General features: G+C 39.6%; 1 long non-coding RNA gene across 1 annotated transcript in view; it reads left to right on the top strand.

Annotated features, from left to right (window-relative positions):
- Positions 1-7,143: 7,143 nt before the first annotated feature.
- The window catches only part of LOC103084182 (uncharacterized), a 174,477-nt gene continuing 154,859 nt past the window's right edge, over positions 7,144-26,761 (top strand). The window contains exon 1 of the long non-coding RNA XR_456920.1: positions 7,144-7,380. This is a non-coding gene — a long non-coding RNA (uncharacterized LOC103084182). The remainder of the gene's footprint in view (positions 7,381-26,761) is intronic.

Here is a 26,761-nt window from a genome sequence, read left to right on the forward strand (position 1 = left end):
CCCCCTCCCGTGAATGGGATTCATGCCCTTATAAGAAGAGGCCACAGGGCTAGCTAGCTGTCTTTCCGCCATGTGAGGGAGGATACAAACGAGAAGTCAGCCATCTGCAGCTCAGAAGAGGGTGCTCACCAAACCCACCATACTGGTGCTCTGATCTCAAACTTCTAGCCTCCAGAACTGTGGGACCCTCCCAAGCTCTGAACCAACTAAGTGAGAGAAGAGCTGGCAGATGGAGACCAAATATACCCTTTAGGATGAGAAAGCTTAGGTTGAAGAAATGACTCTGGGTCTCTTAGCCAAAAGGACTTCCTAATCTGCACCCCCAGAATCAAACATACTTGTCTTCCTACTTATGGGCATCACTGGAAAGTCAAGCCCACCCTGTATAAAATGTACAGCACAGAGGAGTGGAGTATATTCTTCATGTGGGCAAACTGCTCCTAAGGTAAGGAGAAGAAGGGGCTGGGCTGCTATGCAGAATACCTGTCCTCCAGGAATTCCTCAGGGGACTCACTCCGTCTCAGTGGGAAGGAAGAAAGAATGGGACGAGGAGTGAAGGGTATTTCAGGAAAAATCCCTGTTTCTAGAAACTAGAGAAGCCGGGAAGTTGTGCTCTCATGTTTGTCTTAGCTTTATTTGAGAATTAAATGAGATGATGTATGTGCAGTGTGCCCCACTTATGATGAGCATACAATAAATGTTAGCTATTTATTATGGTGTGTACTGTTATTAACTATGTCATATCAAGATTTCATGGAGTCTGACTGGATCCAAGATAGATATTCTAGAGATCAGAACTGTATTGTATTTTTAAGTTCTACATTCTGATTTGTAATTATATTTGGCTAGTAACCCTCAAAATTTGGGCACATTAGCAAGGTACATTGTACTTAGTTAAATGTTTTTCCTCATATTCCGGAAAAGCTTTTTCTCCACTACATAGCTCCTACAGGTGTGGGTGGGCTCCTGATTCTCCCCTTTCTATTAAACCCGATGGTGTGGGTTTCACAGCTGATTGAGCACAAGGTACAAGTGGATGCATGGCGCCCTTTACTCGGGCAATTAGGGCTGAGCGTCTGTGCAGAGAAGCTTCTCTCATCCCACACAACTTTCTAATTCTCCTCTTTTGAGAGCCCGTTGTTTATTTACATGTTCTCTTTCTCCTCTTTCTAAGGGATGTTGTATCTTTTGTGTTATGACCCCAAGTTAAATGCTCATAAAATTATACTGGGTTTAAAACCAAAACTGATCAGGAGACAATTTGTTTTCTCCACTGGACTCTAAACCACAGTACTTTGTCCTGGATTGTCTAGCAACTCAGTTCTCCAGACGTAAACTGAGGTATAAACACAGTACCTTGTCCTGGATTGTCTAGCAACTCGGTTCTCCAGAGGTAAACTGAGGTATAAATACAGTACCTTTTCCAGACGTATGAATACTATGGTTCAGTTTTGTTGGCCGTGTGCTAATGAAGAAACTGTAGGAATGCTTCATGTCTCTCCTCTACCAGGTGTTTAGAGTAAAAATCCTCCTGTGAAAGTTCCCCCTCCATAGCCTGGCAGCTCTGCTGGCATCAGTTTCTTCAATTACTATATGCCTGAATAATTGATAAAGTGAACTCAGGTTCATTTTTTTCACCACATTCCCTTTGAGTGCTTCAGCAGCGTGAGGCAATTTATCATGCTTTTTGTGCAACAGTGCATAGACTTTTAAAAGAATGAATTTAGACCTTCCCTGCCTGTCCAAAAAATAAGCCGTTCTCAGGTTTGCAATGTTGAAAGTCCTGATTAGGATAGTTGGTTCAACAGTATCAGCAGGCCCAAGTGACCCAAATCACAGACCCCCCCCCACCCCATTGCTTTTCTCCTCTTGCTTCATTTCCCTTTGGAGAAAGACCCAATTAAAAACAGTTGTGGATTTTTCTGAGGCTGTTTCTTTCACAGAGGTTGTATTCAGCCCTTTGGCAAAGAAAAATGCCAGGGCAATTAGTGGCTCTAGGGAACCACTAGCTGTTTGTGTACTATTTCAGAAGAACCCATTGTGGGCAGCCTCTACATAGAGGTTCCTTTTAGCATGTGAATGCTTCCTAGCCATTTGGAATATGCTTAAAATTGAAATCAACAGCCATGCCCTCACAAAGGTGCCTTGATTGTATATTCTAGATTAGAAGATGTCATGGCAGCATTCCGTAAGGACATATGTTTCTTTTCATCATTATTCTCTGCTCACCTCCAGCTTGTGAGCTCTTGTTTCTCTTTAATATTCAAGAATGTTCTCTGATATACTTCTGGAAAACCTGCTGCTGAAATGAAGGAATATATAACTGCGAGTAACTTAGTCATTTTCTAGGTGACCTTCTAATAAGAAACCGTTTTTGGATAATAGCCCAGTTGGAACCAATTCTCCACTATCCCTCCCAGTCAGGAAATAGCATGTCCAAGTTAATCAAATGTTCTGGTGCCTTGTATATGCTAATGTTTAGTATAGTGGTGGTGCTGCGTCTTACAGGATGATAATTTGTAAAGAATTAGAAATAATTATAAAGCCAACAGGAATATTATTTCATCCTTTGTTGACTGAGGCATTAGCCTAGCATCTTGCAGGTACCTCTTAGTCAGGATTACAAACAGCTGTTAGTTTCTAGCAGCTCTACAAATCGTGCAGGTTAGTGAGGTTCCGGTTAATAGGATGCCAGAAAACAGAATTTATAATAGCATTCAAGCATTAATGCAGAATGTAATAACCATACCTTTCCAAAGAAACCAACAGAGCCTAAACTATCTTAATGGTTTAAATTAATCTTTAATACACTGTAACTTTGGGGAGGGGGCTTTGCCTTTCAAAAATAAAACAGCCAAGCTGGGGAAGTTTGGATAGGGTGAGAAGAAAATGTATATTTGATAATACATTGTCAGAAAATAAAATTTGTTATGCAGTGGCCATCTAGAAGCACAGCTTTCAAAAAGATAGGATTTATTTATTTAAAAATTGGATTTTAATCACAGACTTCACTTACAAAGTTTGTAAAGCTTTTAAATGCAATTGAGTTTCATTTTTTATTATCCTACTACAGAACCATTCAGATTTTCAAAACAGACGAATTTTTTTAAAAGATCAGATCTTTCAGTTTAAGAGACAGCCAACAAGAAGGGGGTGGAGAATGCAGGACAAATTCCAGTGCCTTCTGGCCTGAAGGACACCTGGAGTACACCTGTGAATGGGGGACCTAAACCTTTTTCCCTGGGAGGCCAAAACCCGACCTTGTTATCAGCCCAGGTTTTATCTTAAGATTCCTCTGGGGCTTCCCTGGTGGCTCAGTGGTTGAGAGTCCGCCTGCTGACGCAGGGGACACGGGTTCGTGCCCCGGTCCGGGAGGATCCCACATGCCGCGGAGCGGCTGGGCCCATGAGTCATGGCCGCTGAGCCTGCGCGTCTGGAGCCTGTGCTCCGCAACGGGAGAGGCCGCAACAGTGAAAGACCCGCGTACTGCAAAAGAAAAAAAAAAAAGATTCCTCTGAACAGCCAACTCCCTTAGACCACATTGAAAATAAAAATTGCACTTCATTGTAAAGCAATTATACCCCAATAAAGATGTTTAACATAAAAAAAAAAAATTGCACTTCAAAAATTCTATTTTTGTTACTTTCAGCAAAAATACCCATTGTGTAAAATGAAGCACAACGGGGTATATTATATCCTCTATCTTCCCAGATTCTTCACTTAAAATTTGATTAAGGAAATCATATACTTTGAAGATAGGGAATAATGAATTGCCATTCATATTCTCCTGTGGTTTTAGCTTCAGAGTGTGAATTCTGCCTCTGCTTTTTTTATTCTGGTATGTAATTCAGAGTTTCCAGAAATGAAAATTTTTAAGATACTCATTCTATCCTCAGTGCATAAAGACTTTGAGAAAAGATGTCGTTGTTGATGTCAGCATTCCACAAACATACTGTTCCAGTGGAATTGTCCTATAATGTCCAATCACCTGTCTGAACTTGAGTCACTTGGTGATGTCTATTAAGTTTAGCTAAAAGTATAAGTTACCATGCTCCAAATGATTCCCATTCATTAAAAAAAAATTGATTTTCCTTTTTAAGTAATTTTTTCATAAATAAAAATTATGTTAAAAAGCATTTAGAATATTTTAGAAGATATTCCATGTAACATAGCTTCCTTAGAGGTGATTTTTCTGAAATATGGTTTAGATTTAAAAATCTGGGTCTTCCCAAATAAAATGAATTTTCACTCATGGAAACCACATGTTTTTTAAAATACAAAGATGATTACTACTAGAAATGCCTTGGAGAGCATGTTGGTACTGAATGCTAGAAACTACAGAAGGAATGGGAATTTGAAGTATTTTCAAATCATCAACTCCACTTTTTTCTAATCTCCCAAGTACTTGTAATCTGTTGTCACGTTATAAAAAAATTGCCTCTGTTAAATGTTATCAAAGTATGAATCCATATTTAACTAGATAGGTGACCTTTGGTAGTTGCGATGTTGACTTCTGTAAACTATATTTTAGAGTATACTGTCTAGGTGCTATAATTTGTTTATTGTTTCATTCAGTTTCTGATTCAAAAGTATTTTATTGCCAACTATCTACAAGGTACTCTTTTAGGTGCTATAAATATGATGACTTAACTTAATATGACTCTAGCTTAATATGATGATTCTTTCCTCAGAAAGCTTATAGTCTATAATTGAGATAATGCTTATAAATAAATAACTGTAACACATGTAAAACAACAACAATAAGAACTTTAAGGTCAATGCAGTCAACAGCTATGTGAGTTCAGAGAAGTGCAATAATGTAGTTCAAGGAGAATTTGAGATGGCTCACTTTGTGGAGAATGTTGCTTTTGACTGAATGTTAAAGGATATTTAAGAGTAGAGTATTGGGCTTCCCTGGTGGCACAGTGGTTGAGAGTCCGTCTGCTGATGCAGGGGACACGGGTTCATGCCCCAGTCCGGGAAGATCCCACATGCCGCAGAGCGGCTGGGCCTGTGAGCCATGGCTGCTGAGCCTGCGCGTCTGGAGCCTGTGCTCCGCAACGGGAGAGGCCACAACAGTGAGAGGCCTGCGTACCGCAAAAAAAAAAAAAAAAAAAAAGAGTAGAGTATTTAGGGACAGTAGTGGCAAATTCTCCAGGCAAAAGAGAAAAACAGAGATCCAAAACTTGGCACATGGACAGGGGATCATGTGTATTTCAACCCACATGAAGTGGAGAGTATAAAGGGGAGGAAGACTGGAAACTAAGTAGGGGCTGGACCGTGGATCCTTGAGTACCTAGCTGAGTGTCTGAGTGTTCTTCAGTACCAGTGGGAACCAGCAAGACATCTTGAGCGTGAGCAGTAATGTGTGATCTGAAATACAGTGAGGATGAACAGAAGGCAGAGGGAAGTTAGGGTTCATTTTGAGAGATAATGAAGGCTTAAAGTAGGAGTGCCTATGCGGAGATATTGCACAGGTAGGTAAGAGAAGCATGGCAACATTTGTGATGTGCAGCAAAGAAAAGAGAGGAATTAAGTGTGACCCACAGTTTTGAACTATCATCCTGTATAATAACAAGGAATCCTAAATCAGAGTTCTCCCAGGCAGTCTTCCTTCCTGTCACCCCTCTTGGTATCTGTCTCCTCCAGACCTGTTGTAGAGCTGTGCTCCTGTTAAAAAGTAAGATAATAGTTGTCTACTTCTGGCTTGTTTAGTAAGTTGCAGTGAGGTAAGAGTTATATGGGACTTGCTCCCGCCAGCTTCAGGGATTGTTCGCCTCGGATAGTCACAGAACTCTTACTGGGTTGTGCCATCATAGTCTTCTTTAGTTACATGCCCTGGAAACAATGACCTGCTGGGACGCATAGCCCCTGCCTGCCTCACAGCATCAACACGATCACTTTCTCCACCCCCATCACTAATCTCCTGGTAGCTTCTGAAATACACCAAGCCTCTTTCCAATATCCGGGCCTTTGCACATGCTCTTGCCTGAAACATCTTTCCCATCTGTTTCACATGTCTAGTGCTTTGCCTGTTTTTGGCCTTAGCTTAAATGTCATCCCCTCAAGAGGCCTTACCTGATCACTTTCTCTAAAGAAGGTCCCACCTGCTATTCTCTGAGCCCTTTGTTTCTTTCTTGCCTATTACTTATTACAACTTAAAATTATTTTATTTGCATGCTTACTCATTTTTTGCCTCCTTTCCTGACAGAACATAAAGTCTATGATAACATAAACCATGTCTCTTTTCTTGATGACTGTATCCCTTGATGGCACCAAGAACTGTGTCTGGTACTCCTTAGGAGACACTCAATAAGCAGTTGTTGAGTTAATGAGTGAACTACCTATTCAGAATGCTCTATGTAACCTAATACTGTCATAATTTACCCTCAAATAATTGAATTAAATGTAAAGAGAGTAGCAACAAAAGCCTTCAAATTAACATATTCTTATTTTAAAGTATTCATATGATTCACATGGTGATATTTGGGAAATAGAACATAAGTATTCTCCTTAAATTCCTGAATTTCCATAAAAGCTCTGTGGTGCCACACTGTGTTACCATGATTTTCGGCCTTTTAAAAAATGAAGTAGAATGGAGAATAGACTAGAAAATATCAGAGTGCATTGCATGTGGTAAGTGTAGTTTCAAGAAACTTTTTAGTGTGTATGTTGGAGGTCACAATATGAAACTATTTTTTACTGTGACTCCAAGTCAATATATGCTCTGGTATTTTCCATGTTATCCTAATCCCCAATCTGGCTGCTGTTATAGCTCTTCAGAGCCAGCATTGAATTGTCATTCTGCAGTGTTAGGATTGCCTGTGGCCTATTTGCAGTGGAAGCCTTCTCACAAATGCACTCAAATTCAGTTTTTTTTTTTAAAGTATTTTCTTATTGATCAACATACCTTAACCTCTCTTATAATGCTCAGTCTCACTGAAAAGAGTGTTCCCAGAGCCCCTTTCACTGCAGAGTGCTGGGCTGCTATTAAGTTAACCAGGAAAAAATCACTCAGGGTTGGACAGCAGTAAGATTTGCTGGCTTTGACATCAAGAATTTGGACAATGATTTGACACATAGTAGCTATGTTTGCTAAAATGGAATTTATGTAACTCCTTTTCTCTTTTTTTCCTCTCTAAGCTGCCTGCCTTGTGCTTGGCTGTATGATTTTCCCTGATGGCTGGGACTCAGATGAAGTAAAACGGATGTGTGGAGAAAAGACAGACAAGTACACTCTTGGGGCTTGTTCAGTCCGCTGGGCTTACATCCTGGCTATCATTGGGATTTTGGATGCCCTCATCCTCTCGTTTCTGGCATTTGTGCTTGGTAACCGACAAGACAGCTTGATGGCAGAGGAACTGAAGGCAGAAAACAAAGGTAAGATTGCTTTGGGGAACTCTTACCTGGACACCTCAAACACAATAAATGACACTCTGCATTCTTTCCCGTCTGGTAGCAGTGCATCCCCTCTGGGTCTAATTTGCTGCATTTAAAAAAATTGAAGTATAGTTGATTTACAGTGTCGTGTTAATTTCTGCTGTACAGCAAAGTGATTCAGTTATACATATATCTGTGTTCTTTTTCATATTCTTTTCCGTTATGGTTTACTGCGGGATGTTGAATATAGTTCCCTGTGCTATACAGTAGGACCTTGTTTGCCAAGGGGGAGGAGGGTTGGGGGAAGGATGGATTGGGAGTTTGGGACTAGCAGATACTGCATCTTTTAATGGTGTCTAGTTCACAGACTTTTCCCAGACTCAAGACATTTACACAATTAAAATAGTGTATTTTTATGTTTACCTTTCTGAGGCTTTCTGAGTCCATGGCTATGAAACAACAACTTTTTTGGGGAGTGGGTGTGGGGAGGCCCTACTTGGCCAAACAGCAAGTGCTTTCTCACCACGTATTCAGCTATTTTCCAGGTTGAAATAAATGCCTGGGGAGTCTTTGAGAATCATCTATAAGCGTCTTTGTTAAACTGCTCACCATCGATATACTTGAATTCAGACTCAGCCTCTCAGAAAGAGGTAGAGATACTGGCCACAAATAGTTACAGTTAGATATTTCAGTGTTTACCTAATTAGCTGAATTTTAAAATGTGTTATCTGGGTAATCAAAAGTCCTCAAATTTCTCTTCAAAAAGAAAATGCCTTCTGTAACACACACACACACAAACTAGGATAGAAAATAGGATATTGACTAGTGAATGACACATGAATATTCTAGTGTGCCAGTGAGAGCTAGCAAGTCGTTATTCAAGATAAATCTTTTAATTTGCTTTCCACATTTCTAAACCAATTTCTTGGGATAGAATTTTACTGTCTCTGTTTTGTTAAAGCCTTAGGTTCATTAAATTGTTTTGTCCTTATGTTATCTTTAATACTTTGGACTTGTATCAGCACCTTCAACTGAGTGGCTCCTTCTTCTAGCTTTTATTCCTAATTAAGAACTAAATCCATCCTTGAATTATGAAATTTAGTTGTATTTCAAGTAGTATTTACTTGAAAAACTCTTCACTGCCTCAACATGCCTCAAATATAAGCATACATTAGTATCTACGTGAATGTCACATGTAATGATAGTGTAGCAAGCTTTATACTTAGAGCATCACAATTTATGCTCATAGCCATGAACTATAAAGAGATGAATAGAGAAGTCCGGGAGAGGAGCGTCACCCGCGAGCCCTTTATTCCTCTGATTTATAGACAGAATACATATTAGTTTACTTGGGTCTATCAACAATATTCTAAACACAAAAATAACCCTTTCACAGGGGAATAGTGCTGAACTTCCTAAAAACATGACTACCTCCCTCTGAGTTGCCTTTTCTAGATGCTGATTACACTTATAAAGCATGTTGCAGGTTTAAAGTGCTTTCACATGCACTCATTAATTTGGTGCCCTTGGCAATTGTCTTTGTGTCTTGTTGGATATACACAGACGGATCTCTGTCCTGTTAACTTCACTTCAAATTTAATAGTAGAGATAGCTCAATATTAGAATAAATTACCTTTCCCTAGAGAATGAATTAAAGAAAACTACTTTGTTCTGCAAATGCTTGATTCTCACCACCACCCAGAATTCTATTTATTCACTGTACAATTCAAAGTTATATTGAGAACCTTTAACTTTCCAGATATCCTTTAACCACATATAAGAAGAAAATTCAGAAGAAAAAAATAACAAAGCCAGGAATGTTTTCACTTGGCCGCTGAGAATTCTAACTCACAATCACACATACAACTGACAATTCTCCTGAATTCATACTTCAGGATGGAACAGGCAGGATTATAGAATAATAATCAACAGTTTCCAAGATGGGTCTTTTCTTCCAGTTGATTCAGTTAAATGTGGATGTCTGATCCCTTCTGTCTAGGTCTTTATTAAAGAAAGCATCATTTTCTACTCAATGATATATTGGAAACACCTTGTAAAAGCATTAATGGGAAAGAAGATTAAAATAGGCCAATATAAGGTTTAGGGACTATCTGTGAATAATTTTTCTGTATTCATCATCTTCTCCATTTGAACGTATCATATTTGGATGTATTCTAGAGTTTCTTCCATCTGGTTCTGGAGGACTAAAATCAGTAGCAGTTCATCTGTATCAAATCAGATAGATCTAATAAAGCAGCAGAGAACACCAGGCCATATTGATGAAACATTTCAATTCTACCACATTTTTATTTCAGTTGAAATTCCTTTTCCTGGAACTCTGAGAATGTATGAACAGTTCTATTACCCAGGCAGTTCTGATCCGTAAACAATAGGGTCTTGTAAAAATCAGAGCAAGGTTTTCTAAGCCTTGTATAAAATGTAATCAAACCTGCATGTTTCTGAGAAACGGTAGGAGATTTACAGTTGTTGTAGAGAGTAGCCATTATTGTTTATTATTTAAACACTTGTTCATTGTTAAAACTTGCAAAAACTTAGGTTGTTTGAGGGAAAACCAATCAGTGGTTTGTTTGTATATTTGTATATGAACATAGTTTCACTAACCAGTAGTTTAATGGCTTTGAAGTGCATGCAGTAACCAAAACTAAATACATCATTATTACCTTCTCTCAGATTTCACTTCCCTGAGGATCTGTAAGAATAAGTTGTAATTATGAAATTGGTTATATATAGGTACTTTGCATGGCTACGTTAATATAAATTTTCCCCTATTGAAACATTGTTTTTCACTATCAATTTTTTTTTTTACTGATAAAACTAACGTGATGTCATTTGATAGCTAAGGCCTCCTTTGGGTTCCAGGGCAATGCAATGAAACAAGAGGCAAATCTAGCTCATGGAATTTTGGAAGATTTTATAAGCTACATGATGCCTTCTGGTATCATGGAAGCAGATAATACCATAACTCAAGCTTTGACCCAGAAGAGGAAATAGGTTATGATATAGGTTATATCACCACACACACTGTAGTATCTTTTACAGTCTTCCAGTTTTATGGCCTGTCAATCATCCTAACAACCTACATCTTATAACAAGTAGCAGGACCATTATAGAAAGAATAAACCTGCAAATGTGGCATATGCCCCCAGTTCGAAGAAGTTTGTCCTGAAAGGTCTCATTATCATTTCTTCTTTATGTGGCTTTTGTAATCTAATAATACAATTGCCCTGTATATCTAGAAAAGCCACCAAATGAGTTCAGTACAATAAGATATTGCTTAGATCCATAAGTCTTTCCCAGCAACCACCCCAATGGTCAAAACAAGAATCACTGTTATAGCCTATATCAGAGAGGGGAAGGGAATGCAGCTCTAATTGTTGCCTTTACTCCACTTACAGAGTCTTAAGGTGAAAGGTGCTCCATAGGATGCTCCAGAGCCATAAATTAACTGTCACAAAGGTGCTATTCAAAGGGAAAACGGGGAGATCCACAAATGAACATCTCCACCTCTGTCTCTTAAGATAAATGTCCAATGAACTCACCTCGATCCCATTTTCATGTTCCCATACCACACCTCCCACAGCATTTCATAAGGTCCTCCTTTTCCAAGAGTGTAAATATAATTTGAAAGAGATCTAAGCTGAAATTTATCATAAATTGTGAAATGGCAAAATCTGAATAAAGGAGTTTTAACATTGTTTCACCAAACTGAAAGCAACAACTTTGATGATGCAAGTGTTGTCTTAGGGCAGACTTCTGTAAGAGAGAAAGTTAATCATCTATGGCGCTCTAACAAACAAATAAAAAAGAGCCCCACTGAAAAACAAAGAGGAGTGAAAGCTCTAAATATCCAGCTAACTTTATACAGGAGTCGGCATATGCGAGAAAACTCAACTGCATCCCCTGCATTTGGGGAGCCAGCCCTGCAGGCTGTGTGCTGTCCCTGGATCTGGGGATAGTAGCAGACAGGCAGGTGTTCATTCTTGTTTTGGGCATTGGGCAGCACGATTTCTAAATGAGCCAACAACAGTCGGCATTTAACCTTGATACGCTGCTTAAGTGCATATTTTAACACACTGAACTGTGAAGTCAATTTCATTATGTAAAATTAGAGTTTCATCCAGATAAAAAGGATTTGAAATGAAAGCTTCATTTTCAGTTTCTTTCATTAATTGTGAAAGGATAAATAATTACATTTTCAAGAGCTCCTATGCCACAAATATCTCTTTCCTTGTCAGACACCATTCATAAAGAGGTCTGTTTCTGCATTTATGTGTATGGTCTTTGGAATTGCTTATCAGATAATTGGGGCCTCTCCTGAGCAGTTTTAAAGTCACTTTGTCTTCTAGCACTTGAACTTCAAATGAGAAAACATGATTATCCATCAAGAGGTGACTCCAGCTGCCACGTATTTATTAAGTGGTTTAAGCTCTTTTTAATGCTGTAATGGGAGTTAGAATAAATTCATTTTACTTAAATAACTAATTAAGAAATGCTTCAAGATTTTGAGTTAAGGTACCATGCCGTGCCACGGCCTCATTGAGGGCGGCAGCATGGTCTGTGGAAACAGTGTGCACTGCCCAAAGCTGGTGTGATGTGACCCAAGGAGCCTTGCATTCATATCTTAATAGTCCCGGAATTCAGCTTCCTTCTCTGTAAAATGCAGACTTACGTAAATGGCATCTGAGGTTTCTTTCAGCTGTAAAATATTCCAATTCAAGGGACACCTTCAGAGGCATCCTTTAAGGATGCTCTGAGAGTCGTAATAGCTTCTACCCTCAGAGCAATGAATACACTAAAGGCTCTTTTAAGGACTTGTTAGCACTGCAGGGGTGACTAGGAGAAGGGAAAGATAAAGGTCAAGGGGAAGGAGGTCCAGGATGCCTAGGTGTTTCTCCCTCAGCCGTGTACCTCCCCACTGAACCTGCTGTCACAGCCCCACTCGTGCACACCACCAAGAGGAGAATGAGTCAGATTTAGAAACTCTGTCCCATGCAGAGGAGGCTCCTTGCCCCACTAGATTCCCGTACTATGTGATGTCCATGTGGACACCTCGACAGTGAACAAGGCCCCAGATCACAGACACAAACTTTTTTTCTGGTCTCAACTCTGGCACTTATTAGTCATGTGACTTTGAACAAGTCTCAACATCTCAGAGCCTCAGCTTCACTTTCTTTAAAATGGGAATGATAATACCCAGCTCTGCCTCCTCTGCAGGGTTGGGAGAATCCGCCAAAAGCATAGATGTAGAAGCAATTTATAATCAGTGATATTGATATAGGCTTTACTTATTGCTAATCATTTCCCCCATATGACATTTTAATTGATCTTTGGAATAATCCTGTGAAGTAGTTATCATCGTCCTAGTTTTACACGTCAGAAACTGAGGCCCATAAAATTTAAATATTTTGTGTAAATTTTCACAGCTAGGAAGGAATGGATCCAGGACTCAAACACAAATCATTTTACTTGGAATTTCAAGTTCTTTTTGTTGTGTAATAACACAACATGATGTAATCAGTTCTTTATGGATACTGATTCTATTGCTTTCCACTTGAGTAGTCAGCCCTGTGCAAGTAAGAGTATAGTCTTATTTTCATTTGGTAGCTTTTAGATAATATTATTCAATCAAAAGTTTAATACACTTAAGAATGGGGGATAGCCTTGATTTAAAGCTCATCCTCTTACTTGACTCTGTAACTTTATAAAAACCTGGTGAGGTAAGATCAGGAAGCGTAGGAAAGAAAGTATCTTCAAGTGCTTTGAATTAAAGCTTTAATCAGGCCGATGTGAATTGTCTCTTTCCCGCTGGGATTTGAACAAAGCCCCCGTGGTCATCAAAGCATCTCAGAGTGTACCTCTAAAAAATGGCATACATCTTGACACTTTTTCAGAAGGGCTCACGTCAGTCTCAGTTGGAGCAGACCTTAGTGCTCATAGAGTTGTTTTATATACTTGGAGCTTCTAATTCCTCTCCTCTCACTCTTTTATAAGCTCACTCCATTCAAATTCTCACCACCAGCACTTCGCAGACACTGTCTTATGACAGGTCTTATGGTCTGTCTTATGGTCTGTGGAAACAGTGTGCACTGCCCAAAGCTGGTGTGATGTGACCCGAGGAGCCTTGCATTCATATCTCCAGTAGTTTAGCTGCTTCCTGTTTATCTAGTTAGTTTCCTAACAATGAACCCCTCTAGCTTTCCTCTTATTCATGCTGGAGTCTCTGTTGTTTTTCTACATGTCTTATGAAGGTCACCCCCAGTCTCCTAATTGTTAAATTTCATAGTCGATTATCAATCCTTGTATTGACTTATCAGCAACCTTTCACAACTGACTGCTGGCCCCATCTGAAGGTCTGTCTTTAGCTGGCTTCCAGTAGCTGACCTTGCCTAGATTTCCTCTTGCCTCTGTGGGGCTCTTTGGGCTACCGTCTCCTTTGCTGATTCCTCACTATCTATCTCTCCACTGTATCTATGTTCATATCCCAGGTTATCTCATCTCTGCCATGACTTTATTTATTTTTAACATCTTTATTGGAGTATAATTGCTTTACAATGGTGTGCTAGTTTCCGCTTTACAACAAAGTGAATCAGTCACACATACACATATGTTCCCATATCTCCTCCCTCTTGCGTCTCCCTCCCTCCCCACCCTCCCTATCCCACCCCTCTAGGTGGTCACAAAGCACCAAGCTGATCTCCCTGTGCTATGCTGCTGCTTCCCACTAGCTATCTATTTTACGTTTGGTAGTGTATATATGTCAGGCCACTCTCTCACTTTGTCACAGCTTACCCTTCCCCCTCCCCATATCCTCAAGTCCATTCTCTAGTAGGTCTGTGTCTTTATTCTCGTGACTTTAAATGACTGCTGTACCCTAATGACTCCCAAATTTAATCCACCTCCCACCTCTCCAATGAACTCTGGTCTCATATACCCAACTGCCTACTTGACACCCTTTTTTAATATCTAAATTAGCTTCTCAAACTTAACAGACTTTCCCAAACTGAGCTCCTTATCTTTCCCACAAAGCCTCCTTCCCCCACAGTCTTCCCCATCTCAGTTCGTGACATCTCTTATTTCTAGTATTCTTATCTACATATTTACACTTCTAGGCCACAAATATACCTCTGAAAATTTTTTCACCCCCATAAATATTCTCCAGTAGTTTAGTTGCTTCCTGTTTATCTAGTTAGTTTCCTAACAATGAACCCCTCTAGCTTTCCTCTTATTCATGCTGGAGTCTCTGTTGTTTTTCCACATGCTCTACCTGGAGAAGCACAGATACCAAATGAAACATTCGTGTTCTTGACTTTCATTCTAGTTAAATCTCCTTGGGGCTCAGTGTCCCTACTCAGACTTGTTTTTTTAGTGGACATGAAACTTTTTTGGCAAGTGATGTTTACATTCTTGCTGCATGTTCACTGATTCCATTGTGAGGTCGAAGAACATACTGAAAATGTAACCTATCACTTCACTTGCCCCTGGCAAAGGAGAAACAGCTGTTTTTTTTGCGGGGGGGGGGGTTCTGATTTTTTTACTGAAATATAGATGCTGTACAATATTATATAAAGATATACAATACAGTGATTCACAAGTTTTAAAGGTTATATTCCATTTATAGTTATTATAAAATATTGGCTATATTCTCCGTGTTGTACAGTATATCCTTGTAGCCTATTTTATACTTAACAGTTTGTACCTTCCAGTCCCCCAGTCTTACATTTCCCCTCCCCCCTCCCTCTCTCTGATGGTAACCACTAGTTCTCTACATATGAGTCTGCTTTTTTGTTATTTTCACTAGTTTGTTGTATTTTTTAGATTCCACATGTAAGTGATATCATACAGTATTTGTCTTTCTCTGACATTTCTCTGACTTATTATTATTAGCATAATGCCCTTCAAGTCCGTCCATGTTGCTGCAAATAGCAAAATTTCGTTCTTTTTTATCGTTGAATAGTATTCCGTTGTGTGTGTGTGTGAGTGTGTGTGTATCACATCTTCTGTTTTTAACGTCTGGTAGGGGAGGTAAGGACACAGTGCCAAGGGGATACTGCTGAGATAAATAAATGTTGAGATTACTTGCAGAAATAGATGTTCTATTGGTGCTTTACAAAATATGACCACGCCCCCCAAAAAACCCCTGCAAATTACATTTTTTTACTCTAAGTTTCTTGAGAGCAAGGACTATGTCTTATTTATCTGTTATATCCAGTATTATAGTTCTCAGCACATAGTAAATGCTTAATAAATGTAAGCACTTGTTATTATTACTTTTATTGAATCAATTCCATGAAAGAATTGTGTAAGTAAATATCCCATTTAACATGTTCCCTGCACATGAAGCAGTTTGTCTCTTACTTCGTGGATTGCAAAGGAAATAAATTTGCCTGCATGTTACACATAGATACATATTTTTAAAGAATCAGAGAACGGCATGTTCGAACAATATACTGTACCTCTGCCACTCAGCAAATCAGTGTACTTCTTTAGGCCTTATTTCAACAGGCACAAAAATGTACTCTGTGCTTGCTGTGTGCCAAGCAATGGGCAAAACCACAGCAGTCAGCTCATCAAACCTTTCCTCCATACCTCGTGTGTGCCAAGCCTCGTGATAAACACTGAGAGTTCCAGAATGAGTGGGGCAAGGTTTGCCCTCAGTCTCTTTGGGGAGAACATGTAGTGTTATAGGCACTAGGTTATATTTCTGAGTTCCAATCCCATCCTCATAGACATGGCTTCACCAGGTCACTTTGTTGGTACCACCTCTGTGAGTGCATGCCATCCCTGACAGCTGCCTCACTCCAGCACTAGTGAAAGATGATGCTATAATAAGCAGAGACTGCTTCCCAAGGACAATTTGACACACAAGGTTTCATCTGCTGAGAGGCTTTAAAAATATCAGCTTGTAGAAAAACATCAGTGAGTCTATTAGTATTAAATAAAAAAGGAAAACACAACTGTGAAGAAATGAAAAAAATGCAATAGATATGTTGTGGACAGGGACAAGTCAGAATAGAGAGGTGGGGAGTTCTCACTTATTGCTAAAGCATTCATTTTAGAGCAGCCTATTGAAAATCTAAACTCCAGAAACAGTTTTGGGGAAAAGTCCATTGTACCGCCAATGTTATCACCCTTGAACAATGTCTTTCCAGTCAGTCAGCTGATCCTCAGCAAGTGCTGTATTTATGCATTTCATTGACTTTTGCTTCCTGCTTTGCTGCACACGTAATCTCAGCCTCAGATTTGGTGGGGAAAAATCGGTTTGGCCTGAGTAGATATCATCTCCCTAACTTGACTTCACCATGTCACCTTTGATGATGTGTCTGGAATAACCAGGAGACGAAATGTGAATTCTGGCAACTGCCACGTGATGCTGTCTGCAAGTCAGTGCGCTGTCAAGCCCACAAGAGTGAGAGTAATGATGTTGTCAAGAGATCTGAAGGGCAGAATTCAACCAGGGAGAAACGCAGCTGTGGTGTTAATGTCAGCCACCCCAACACATGTTCTGACAGAACCACTAGGCAGGCCGGTCACTGGAGAGAAGCTGGACACAGCCCCTCGCGGCAGCGGGTGAAGCTGCAGTGCTCACTGAAAGGAGGGCTCCGATCTGGAGCCCTTACAAGGGGCAGCTTCTCCAAAGAAAGTCTAAAACACTGTCCCTTGTCCCAGAAAAGGTAACAAGCCCAGAAGAAGTCACATGAGCAAATTCCATCTGCTCACCTGATAGCTTCTCACCAGGGACTGGCCTTTTGGTGCCAATGCCAACAAACAAAATGAACCAGACGTTCTCTGACTGTCCAGACAGGAGAAGTGCAATTGTCTGGGCTCTGGGAGCTTTCTTTCCAGTTCACCCATTTAAAAAAGAAAAAATAAGAAAACCCTTTCCTGATCTTGGTAAGGGGGGCTCAAAGTTGCTGTGTAGATCAGTACATGGTAGCAGATTACCAGATGACACTGTCTTGAAGTTTCTTTTTCAGGAAAATCCTCTAAAAGCATGGGTGACTGTTCGGGTTTTTGTTTCTTTTGTTTTTTTTTTTTAATCCAACTGAAAAAGAAGTCTTAGTGGTGGGCTTAATAACTCTTCAGATGTTGGGTGAATGGCCAACTCTCTCCTCTCATCTGTACTGGGGTGTGGTGGGGGACAGGGTCAAGCTAAAGAAATGTTGAAATATAATCACAGAGTGAGGACTTTTAGAGCCAGAAATCACTTGGCTCTTTACAATCAGCTGGGGAGCTTAAAAATAGATTCCAGTGCTTGGGCGCCACTACAGAGATTCTAATTCAGTTGGCATGAGGTGGATCCAGGTGTGAGAACTCCTCAGGCGGTTCTCATGTACAGCCAGGGCTGAGGACCAATGGCTTCACCCAGTGCCCTCGTTTTACAGATGAGGAAGCCAAGCCACAGAGAGGGGAAATAAAGATCATCTCATCAGTTTGAATTTTTATAATTAGAAATCAGTAGGTAACCCATGAAAATAGTCAAGTTTCATTCTATAATAGGCTAAATAATCATCTCTGATACAGTTCAGTTGCTGTTATTTTTGGAAGCAGAGCTTTCTGCCAGCCCTGGGAAATCGATTTGTGGCAGCTGCTGTCTCTGTGAACTCGGGCAAACCTCTCTAAGCCTCAGTGTGCTCATCTGTAAGGACATTAATAGAACCTGCCTCATTTTGTGAAAATGAGATAGTGTATGTAAACTGTCACAATGTCTGACACCTGTGAAAACTGTTTTTATTTTGAGAGCTTTGATTTTACTTGACAAACACATATATAGAGCTTGTTTGTATGCCATGGTTCATGCGGTGCAGAGCCCACACCCTAACCACTGCACCATGGTCTCCCTTTGTTCTTAGCAACTCTGCATCATAATGGGGACCTCATTAAGATCTAGAAATTGTTCCCTCCACATGTTTAAATATGACTTTTTTCATCTGGTAATTTTACAAATATTTTCAATACGACTGGTGAGGGTTGGTTGGTTGGAGGTTTTGTGGGATTTTTTTGCTTTGTTTTTTGTAATCTTCCTGCATGTACTCATATCTCAGGATGATCGGGGAGGGATGGGGGAGGAGGTGTTCCATTATATTTGCTACTCAAAGAGCTCAAACCGTATAGCCAGCTCTGTAAATTCAGTGACAGTCACCAAGGAGACCCCATGATCCCCTGATAGAAATAAGACTCACTCATTACAATGTTACCCAATTTCAACCTGGTGGAAAATTCCTTCAGTGCACTGCTGGACAGATGAGAGCCAAACTCAAGGCCTTAAAAATGTCTGTGAGAAGTGTCCTTCAGAAGTGATAGAGGGAAGGGATTCCACCCAGGCAGAAAAAGCAGTAAAGACAAGAATCCCCTGAATGTAGGGGATTACAATCACTTCAGTTCTTACATAGGTAGATAAAAGTTTAGTGCTACTAAGCTAGTATGTGCCTGTGTTTTGGTCAGAACACATCTTTATTTTCCTTACCATATACATGGCAAATAAAATCCATATGTCAAACAAACATAAGTAATAAAATCTTTATTAGAAGCTAAAATAAACTGGGGGGACTCCTCCCTCATTATTCAAAACCCATTTATCTCTGGCTCTCCTGATATACTCTAAACTGATCCCTTCCCTCACCAGCTAATTCACACCCGCCAGGTAACAAACCTTTTTATTATTATTATTATTATTATTAAAATATACATTTCAGATAGTAGCTATCAAACTTCTATGAGAATAATATTTACCTGGGATGCTAATGAAAAAATGAAATTATGGCTTTAGTAGTTCTAAGGAACAGCTCTAAGGAGTCTTCTTTTTTAATTAATAAACTTTTTTTTTTAAAGCAATTTAAGGATTACAGCAAAATCAAGCAAAAAGTCTGAGTTCCCACACACCCCTTTCCCCATATACACAGCCTCCCCACCATCAACATCCCACATCAGTGTGGCTCTTTTATTATAATTGATGAACCAACATTGACACATTATTATCAACCAAACTCCATAGTTTATGTTAGGGTTCACTCTTTGTGTTGTACATTCTAGGGGTGTTGACACTGAAATCTGTATTTTTAATAAGTACATTTAAGTAAATGGGATGCAATTGATTTGAGGGCAGTGCTTTAAGCAACACTGCTCAGGGTCATTTATAATCAGATAAACACTACAATTATAATGTTATGATACTGAGGCCAACAACCATGGCCAGAGCAGTATTGTTACTTTAGAATTGCTTTTCATAAATATCCTGGCACCCCTCAGTGCATAAATAGGATCTATTCCAAAAGTTTACTTCCAGCTTGGTGTTTTGGAACTCAGATCACATACTTTTCATAGAAGCAATTGATGTCAACAACGGTCAATTTCTTGGATTTGCCCTCCAAAGCTTGTTTCACTCATAATGTTAGAAGAATAAGGTTATTTAAGCAATTGGATTTTTTTTTTAAAGGCAATAGAAATGTAAGCCCATAAAGTCAATAGACAAAAATACAAAATAAAAATCTTTGAGAACTGGAGATGGGATGGGATTTTTTTAAACAAAACTTCAAAGGCACAGACCATAAGGCAAAAAAAAAAAATTAATTGAATTACATCAAAATACGACTTCTGTTCATGAAGGACAGCAAGGACAAAGACCAGGTGACAGATTTAGAGAAGTTATTTGGAATGTTACAAAACAGCAAGTATCTAGAATAAGCAAGGAATTCCTCGAAATTAATAAGAAAAAAATCAAAATCAATTGCAAAATGAGCAAAGATTATGAAAAGGCAATTTGTAGGAAAGGAAACGGAAAGAACTGGTATGTGAAGAAATGTCCCAAATCGTTAATAGAGAAATAGAACAGCAATGAGTTATAAATTTACACCTTTTAGGTTGGCAGAATTTAGACAGGATAACAGGCAGGGATTTCCCTCTGCACTGCTAGTAGGAGTGTGAACTAGAGCAGCCATTCTGGAGAGCAGTCTATTCCAGTTGCTAAACATACCCTATGACCTACCAGTTCTGCTCCTGGATTTATGTCCAGGAATTTCTCACTAGCACCATGAGGGACAGCATATGAGCATGCTCACTGAAGTATCATTTGTGGTGAAGAGTTGGAAAAAATCTGGATCTTCATAATGGAGGAGTGTATAAATCATTTGGGGTGAGTGGAAACCATAGACTATTCTGTAGCAGGTCAGAGACAAAAAATTAAATCGACACAGGGCAACATGGATGGATGGATCTTTCTTTTTTTATTGAAGTATAGTTCATTTACAATATTGTGTTAGTTTCAGGTGTACAGCATAGTGACTCAGTATTTTTGCAGATTATATTATAGGTTATTACAAGATATTGGGTATAATTCCCTGTGCTATACAGTAAATCCTTGTTTTGTTTTTCATCTATTTCATGTATAATAGTTTTATCTGTTAATCCTGTTCTCCTAATTTGTCCTTCCCCACACCTCTCCTCTTTGGTAACCATAAGCTTGTTTTCTATGGCTGTGAGTTTGTTTTTATTTTGTATATATATTCATTTGTATTATTTTTTAGATTACACATGTAAGTGATATATAGTATTTGTCTTTCTCTGTCTAACTTAATTCACTAAGCATAATATTCTCTAGGTCCATCCATGTTGCTGCAAATGGCAACATTTCATTGTTTTAATGGCTGAGTGATATTCCATTGTATATGTATACCACATCTTCTTAAGACACTCATCTATTGATGGGCATTTGGGTTGTTTCTATATCTTGGTTATTGTAAATAGTGCTGCTGTGAACATTGTATGTATCTTTTCAAATTAGAGTTTTCATTTTTTCCAGATACATACCCAGGAATGGGATTGCTGGATCATAGGGTAGCTCTATTTTTAGTTTTTTAAGGAGGCTTCATACTGTTTTCCATAGTGTTTGTGCCAATTTACATTCCCACCAACAGTGCAAGAGGGTTCCCTTTTCTCCACACCCTCCCCAGCATTTATTATTTGTAGACTTTTTGATGATGATCATTCTGACTGGTGTGAGGTGATACCTTATTGTAGTTTTGATTTGCATTTCTCTAATAACTAGCAATGTTGAGCATCTTTTCATGTGCCTGTTGGCCATCTGTATGTGTTCTTTGGGAAAATGTCTGTTTAGTTCTTATGCCCAGTTTTTGATTGGGTTGCTTGGTTTTTTTGATATTGAGTTGTATAAATTGTTTGTATCCTTTGGATTTTAACCGCTTGTTTGTTGCATCATTTGCAAATATTTTCTCCCATTTCATAGGTTGTCTTTTCATTTTGTTGATGATATCCTTTGCTGCGCAAAAGCTTTTAAGTTTGATAAGGTCCCATTTTAAAATTTTTGCTTTTATTTATTTTGCCTTGGGAGATTTATCTAAGAAAATATTGCTATGATTTATGTCAAAGAGTGTTTCACTTATGTTCTCTTCTAGGAGTTTCATGGTGTCATGTCTTAAATTTGGGTTTTTAAACCATTTTGAGTTTATTTTTATATATAGCATGAGGAAATGCTCTAATTTCATTGTTTTACATGTAGCTGTCCAGCTTTCCTGGCACCACTTGTTGAAGAGACATTTTTTTCTCCATTGTATATTCTTGCCTCCTTTGTCATAGATTAATTGACCATAGGTGTGTGGGTTTATTTCTGGGCTCTTTATTCTGTTCCATTGATCTATGTATCTCTTTTTGTGTCAATACCACACTATTTTGATTACTGTAGCTTTGTAGTATAATCTGAAGTCTGGAAGCGTTATACCTCCAGCTTTGTTCTTTTTTCTCAGGATTGCTTTGGTAGTCAACACATGGCAACATGGATGTATCAAAAACAAGATGCTTAGTGAGAAAAAGGAAACAATATAGGTAATAAAATACCATTTACATAAATTAAAAATAATTCATATCAAACAATGATCCACAATGTGTAATATAAAATATATTAAAATAAAAATATATCCATTAATGGTTGCCCATAGAGAGGGGAGAAGAATGGCAGTGGGAAATGGGGATAAGGAGATTCAACAAGAGGAGGCCGTGTGGTGTGGGGGTAAAGAGCCTGGGTTGTGGCATCAGGCTGATTGGATTAGAACCTCAGCTCCACCCCTTACTAGCTGTGGGTCTCTTAAGCTTCTTCACGAGTAAAATGTAGATCACATTATCTATCTTACAGCATCACAATGAGGTTTAAAAGATACAGTTCAAGTAAAGTACTTAACTCAGTGCTTAATATATACAGTTGGTATTCAATAAATATTAGCATTATTGTAATATAACTTCAGCCTTATCATGAAGATTGATTGTGGGAACATTGTTTATTAAGGGTAGGAAATTAGGGCTTGGGGAGAGAAAGGAGATGGGAGAATGGAGGCAGGAGCAGGTCTGAGTGCGGTGACAAGTTTTCCATCTTTCCGATAAAAATCTTGCAGCTGGTATCAGTCTTCTCTCCTTTGCCCTTATTTCCTCCCCTTATTTTCTCTTCCACTTCCCCAGTTCCACAGAGGGTCCCACTTTTTGCCACCGGGTGCTGGGACAGAGTGATATTAGGTGGAAAAGAAGCCTATGAAATAGAGAAAGGCAGAGCTGTCATCTGTGATGATGACAGAGTAGGGAGGATGGAAGTTTTTCTGTGTACAAACCATCCCAACACTCAGTGGCTTAAGCAGACAATCATTTACTATTCTTTAGGAGTCTGTGGGTTACCTGGGGTTTGGAGCACCTGGACTAGACTTGTCTGGGGGTGTTTCTGCTCCACGTGTCTCTCATCCTCTTCCTGGAACTAATAGGCCAGCATGTTCTTCCCGTGGTGATGACAGAGACTCAGGAAAATCAAGCTCAATAGCACAGGACACTTGGGCCTCTGCTGTGTCACATCTGCTAAAGTAAGTGATCAAAGTAAGTTGTATGGCCATGCCTACAGGTGGGGAATTGCACCCGCCCCTAGGAGGAAGGCACAGCAAAATAATTGGGCAGAGGACAGGGAAGGGTGAAGGACTGGCCCATTCATGCAATCAACACGGGAAGCCACATCCTTCTTATGAGTGACAGGCAAGAGGGAACACAGCCTAGCTGGAAAAGCAGGAAAACTGAATGCCAGATAATGCAAAAAGTGGGCCTGAGCAAGTCTCTCTCACACACACAGAGAAATACCCACACACATGAGGGTGGAAGCCCCAGTGACTAGTGTGATATTAACTTTAATACAGTAACTAAAGACAGATGAATCTTACTCTGGGGTCTGGGGGTGGGACATGCAGAGGGGTGGAGATCTATCCTTAAAGAAGTAGACAACTGAATAGATAGTGCTATTTGGGATTTTTTTTTTTTTAAATAAAGGAAAAAAACCCTTTCTTGAATCCAGAACAAATGCAGAGATGTTAACCAAGGACTGAGATGAAATTACAAGTTTTTATAAAGTTTGTTCCTAACCTTTAAACCATGGTACCCTGCCCTGAACCTTTGATAGACTATCATAGCCTGCTATTAATGTTCATACTAGTATCAATAGCTACAGTCTGGCATATATAAAATTTAAATACAAAGTTGTCAGTTTCTAATGAAATGGTTGAGTATCCACAAGTCTCTTTGAAGAAAAAAATGAATCTTTTGTCCCAGGGTAGGGGAAAACCTGCTTAAACAGCCTGAAATGTGCATTCATATTACATTATAAGTGCAACAGTTTTACCTTCAAAGAAGCATTAATTCATTCAAAAAGGCATTTTTGGTTTGAATACTAAATACAGATTCTAATGACTTTTTTCCCATAAATTTATTTATTTATTATTTTTGGCTGTGTTGGGTCTTTGTTGCTGCACATGAGCTTTCTCTAGTTGCAGCGAGCGGGGGCTACTCTTCGTTGCAGTGTGCAGGCTTCTCATTGCGGTGGCTTCTCTTGTTGCAGAGCATAGGCACTAGGCGTGCGGGCTTCAGTAGTTGTGGCTCCTGAGCTCTAGAGTACAGGCTCAGTAGTTGTGGTGCACAGGCTTAGTTGCTCCGTGGCATGTGGGATCTTCCCAGACCAGGGCTCGAACCCGTGTCCCCAGCATTGGCAGGCGGATTCATAACCACTGAGCCACCAGGGAAGCCCAGATTCTAATGACTTTTCACTATTGTGTGCAAAATATCCCTTTCTCTGCTGCTAAAATTAAATTTAAATATGCCTTTCATACTTTAAAAATGTATCAAGGGCCCAATACCTAGAATGGTGCCTTGCAAACAAGGAAAAAAGAAGACAATGAGCTCTATACATGAAAATCAATAAAATAATAATCATGGGTATGTAAAGGGGATTGTCATTTATTTCTATTTTAGTCCAAGCTGGACCTGGGACTGTGTCTCTTTCCGTACTGCACCCTCAGTGCCCTGGCAGAGTGCCTGGCATCAGCAGGTGCTCAATATTTATTTCAGCTTAGCTAACTGGGAACTTTCTGCATCCCCCCAAACCAAAAACCTGAAATGAGTGATCAGATATCATATATATTACACCTGCATAGAGTCATCTGTCTTTACCACCTGGCCTATTCCTCATGTCAAGGGGCTTCATTCTGTTATTGGAACCCTCCCTGAGTCTCCTGTAAGAGTTGGGCTCTTCAAGTATGACTAAATATTTGAAACATAGAGTGCCAAGTTTCCTTAATCCTAAAATCTTTTTAAACATTAGAGCAGCCTTGTGTTGTCTTAAATAATTGAAGAGGTGCAAGTACAAAATTGTCATTTGAAACATCTCAAGTCAGGTAATTCCATGACTGTTTCTCTCTGTAATGTACTTGATTGACAAATGATTTCCTGAGCTGATTTTTAAGTCGAACCGAGGACAAATAGACATCGGAGGGAACTGCCTTTCACTGGCTTTTGTTAAGCAAGAGAAGATAGAGTGAGCTGATGCTGAAAGAACCCTCATTTCCTGAAAACTGTGTCTAAAATATCTGAAGGGTTAATCAAGTCTCTGGATTCTGCCCGGTAGAAAGCATGGTGAAATAGGGGAGAAGTGATGCTGCATGGGATGGGGGGACCACACAGTGAGCTTTCCTTGGGGGCGAGGACATGACTAACATGCACAAGTTACTCCAGGTTAGCCCCACATTTGTATTCGCTCCCCACCCCAGCCTCTTGCTTTGTAGTTCTTGCCATTCCTTTGCTATCCCGTTTCACCACTGTGTGAGGGTATGTGTCTGTGGAGGCCTCCACTGGCCTTTAAATGGTGAAGATCACTTTAACGAGTCTCATAATTTAGCAGTGACCTGCCTCACAGACTATGTCCTGAACAATACGGATGAAAAGATTGTGGAATCCTTTGCAGCTACAAAATGCTGCAAAGACTATAATGAGGAACAATTCCGCAGAGGTTATAAATTTTGTAGCCAAGAAAATAATAAGCAATTTTTATCAGCAATTTTTATTCCCTGGTCTCCTGGGTCTGGCATGAGAGCAGTGCCATGCTAGACCCTGGGGATGCCTAGACCAACACTGTCCAACAGAAATGTCATGTGAGGCAGAAAAGTACTTTGACATTTCCTTGTAGCCACACTTTTAAAAGTTAAAAAAAAAAGATGAAATTAATTTTAAGAATATATTTAACCCAGTATATCCAAACTTTAAATTCAACATGTAATCAATTTTGAAAAGTTATATATTAAATATTTTTACTTTTTTTCATACTAAGTCTTAAAAATCCAGTTTGTATTTTATTCTTGTAGCTCATCTCAGTTCAATGAGCCACATTTCAAGTGCTCAATGGCCGCACATGGCCAGTGGGGCCTGAATAGGACAGCACAGGCCGAGGCAGCAAATAGCCCACCTAACACAAGTTTTCTGACTTTAATTATAATGTCAATGAGTATGTGAAAATGCTCTTAGCTTTCCACAAATAATTGATGAATCCGACCTGCTGTGTTTTCCAGCAGGAACCCAGCTTCAGGGAAGGGAAGAGGAAAAGCATCAGTGTTTTCTGAGCTACTGTATGAACAAGGACTTAGGTCATCTCATTTGCCCCAAAACAGATCTGTGAGGAGGGGAAATGGTCCTTATTTTGCAGAAGAGAAAATCAATATCAGCGAGTCCAAGGGCTCACCAGGGTCACACAGCTAGTGCTGGCAAAGCGGGGAGGGAAGAAACTCGGGCTTGGCTCCAGAGCCCTGGCACTTTCTGCGCGATCACGGTCCCTCCTCAGACCTCGCTAGATAGCAGTGGCTCTCAAACTGGTGAGGTCTCCTAGAGTTCTTGTTCAAACACTGGTTGCTGGCCTCTGCCCCCGCAGTTTTTGATTCGGCAGGTCAGGGTGGGGCCTTGGAATTTATGTTTTTAACAAGTTCCCGGGAGATGCTGTTGCTGCTGGTCCAGGGACCACAATTTGAGAACCTCTGAGGTACTGGCTGGATATGATATCTTATAC

This window comes from Lipotes vexillifer, unplaced genomic scaffold (genome assembly GCF_000442215.2).
Source record: "Lipotes vexillifer unplaced genomic scaffold, Lipotes_vexillifer_v1.1 scaffold807, whole genome shotgun sequence".
Lineage (NCBI taxonomy): Eukaryota > Metazoa > Chordata > Mammalia > Artiodactyla > Lipotidae > Lipotes > Lipotes vexillifer.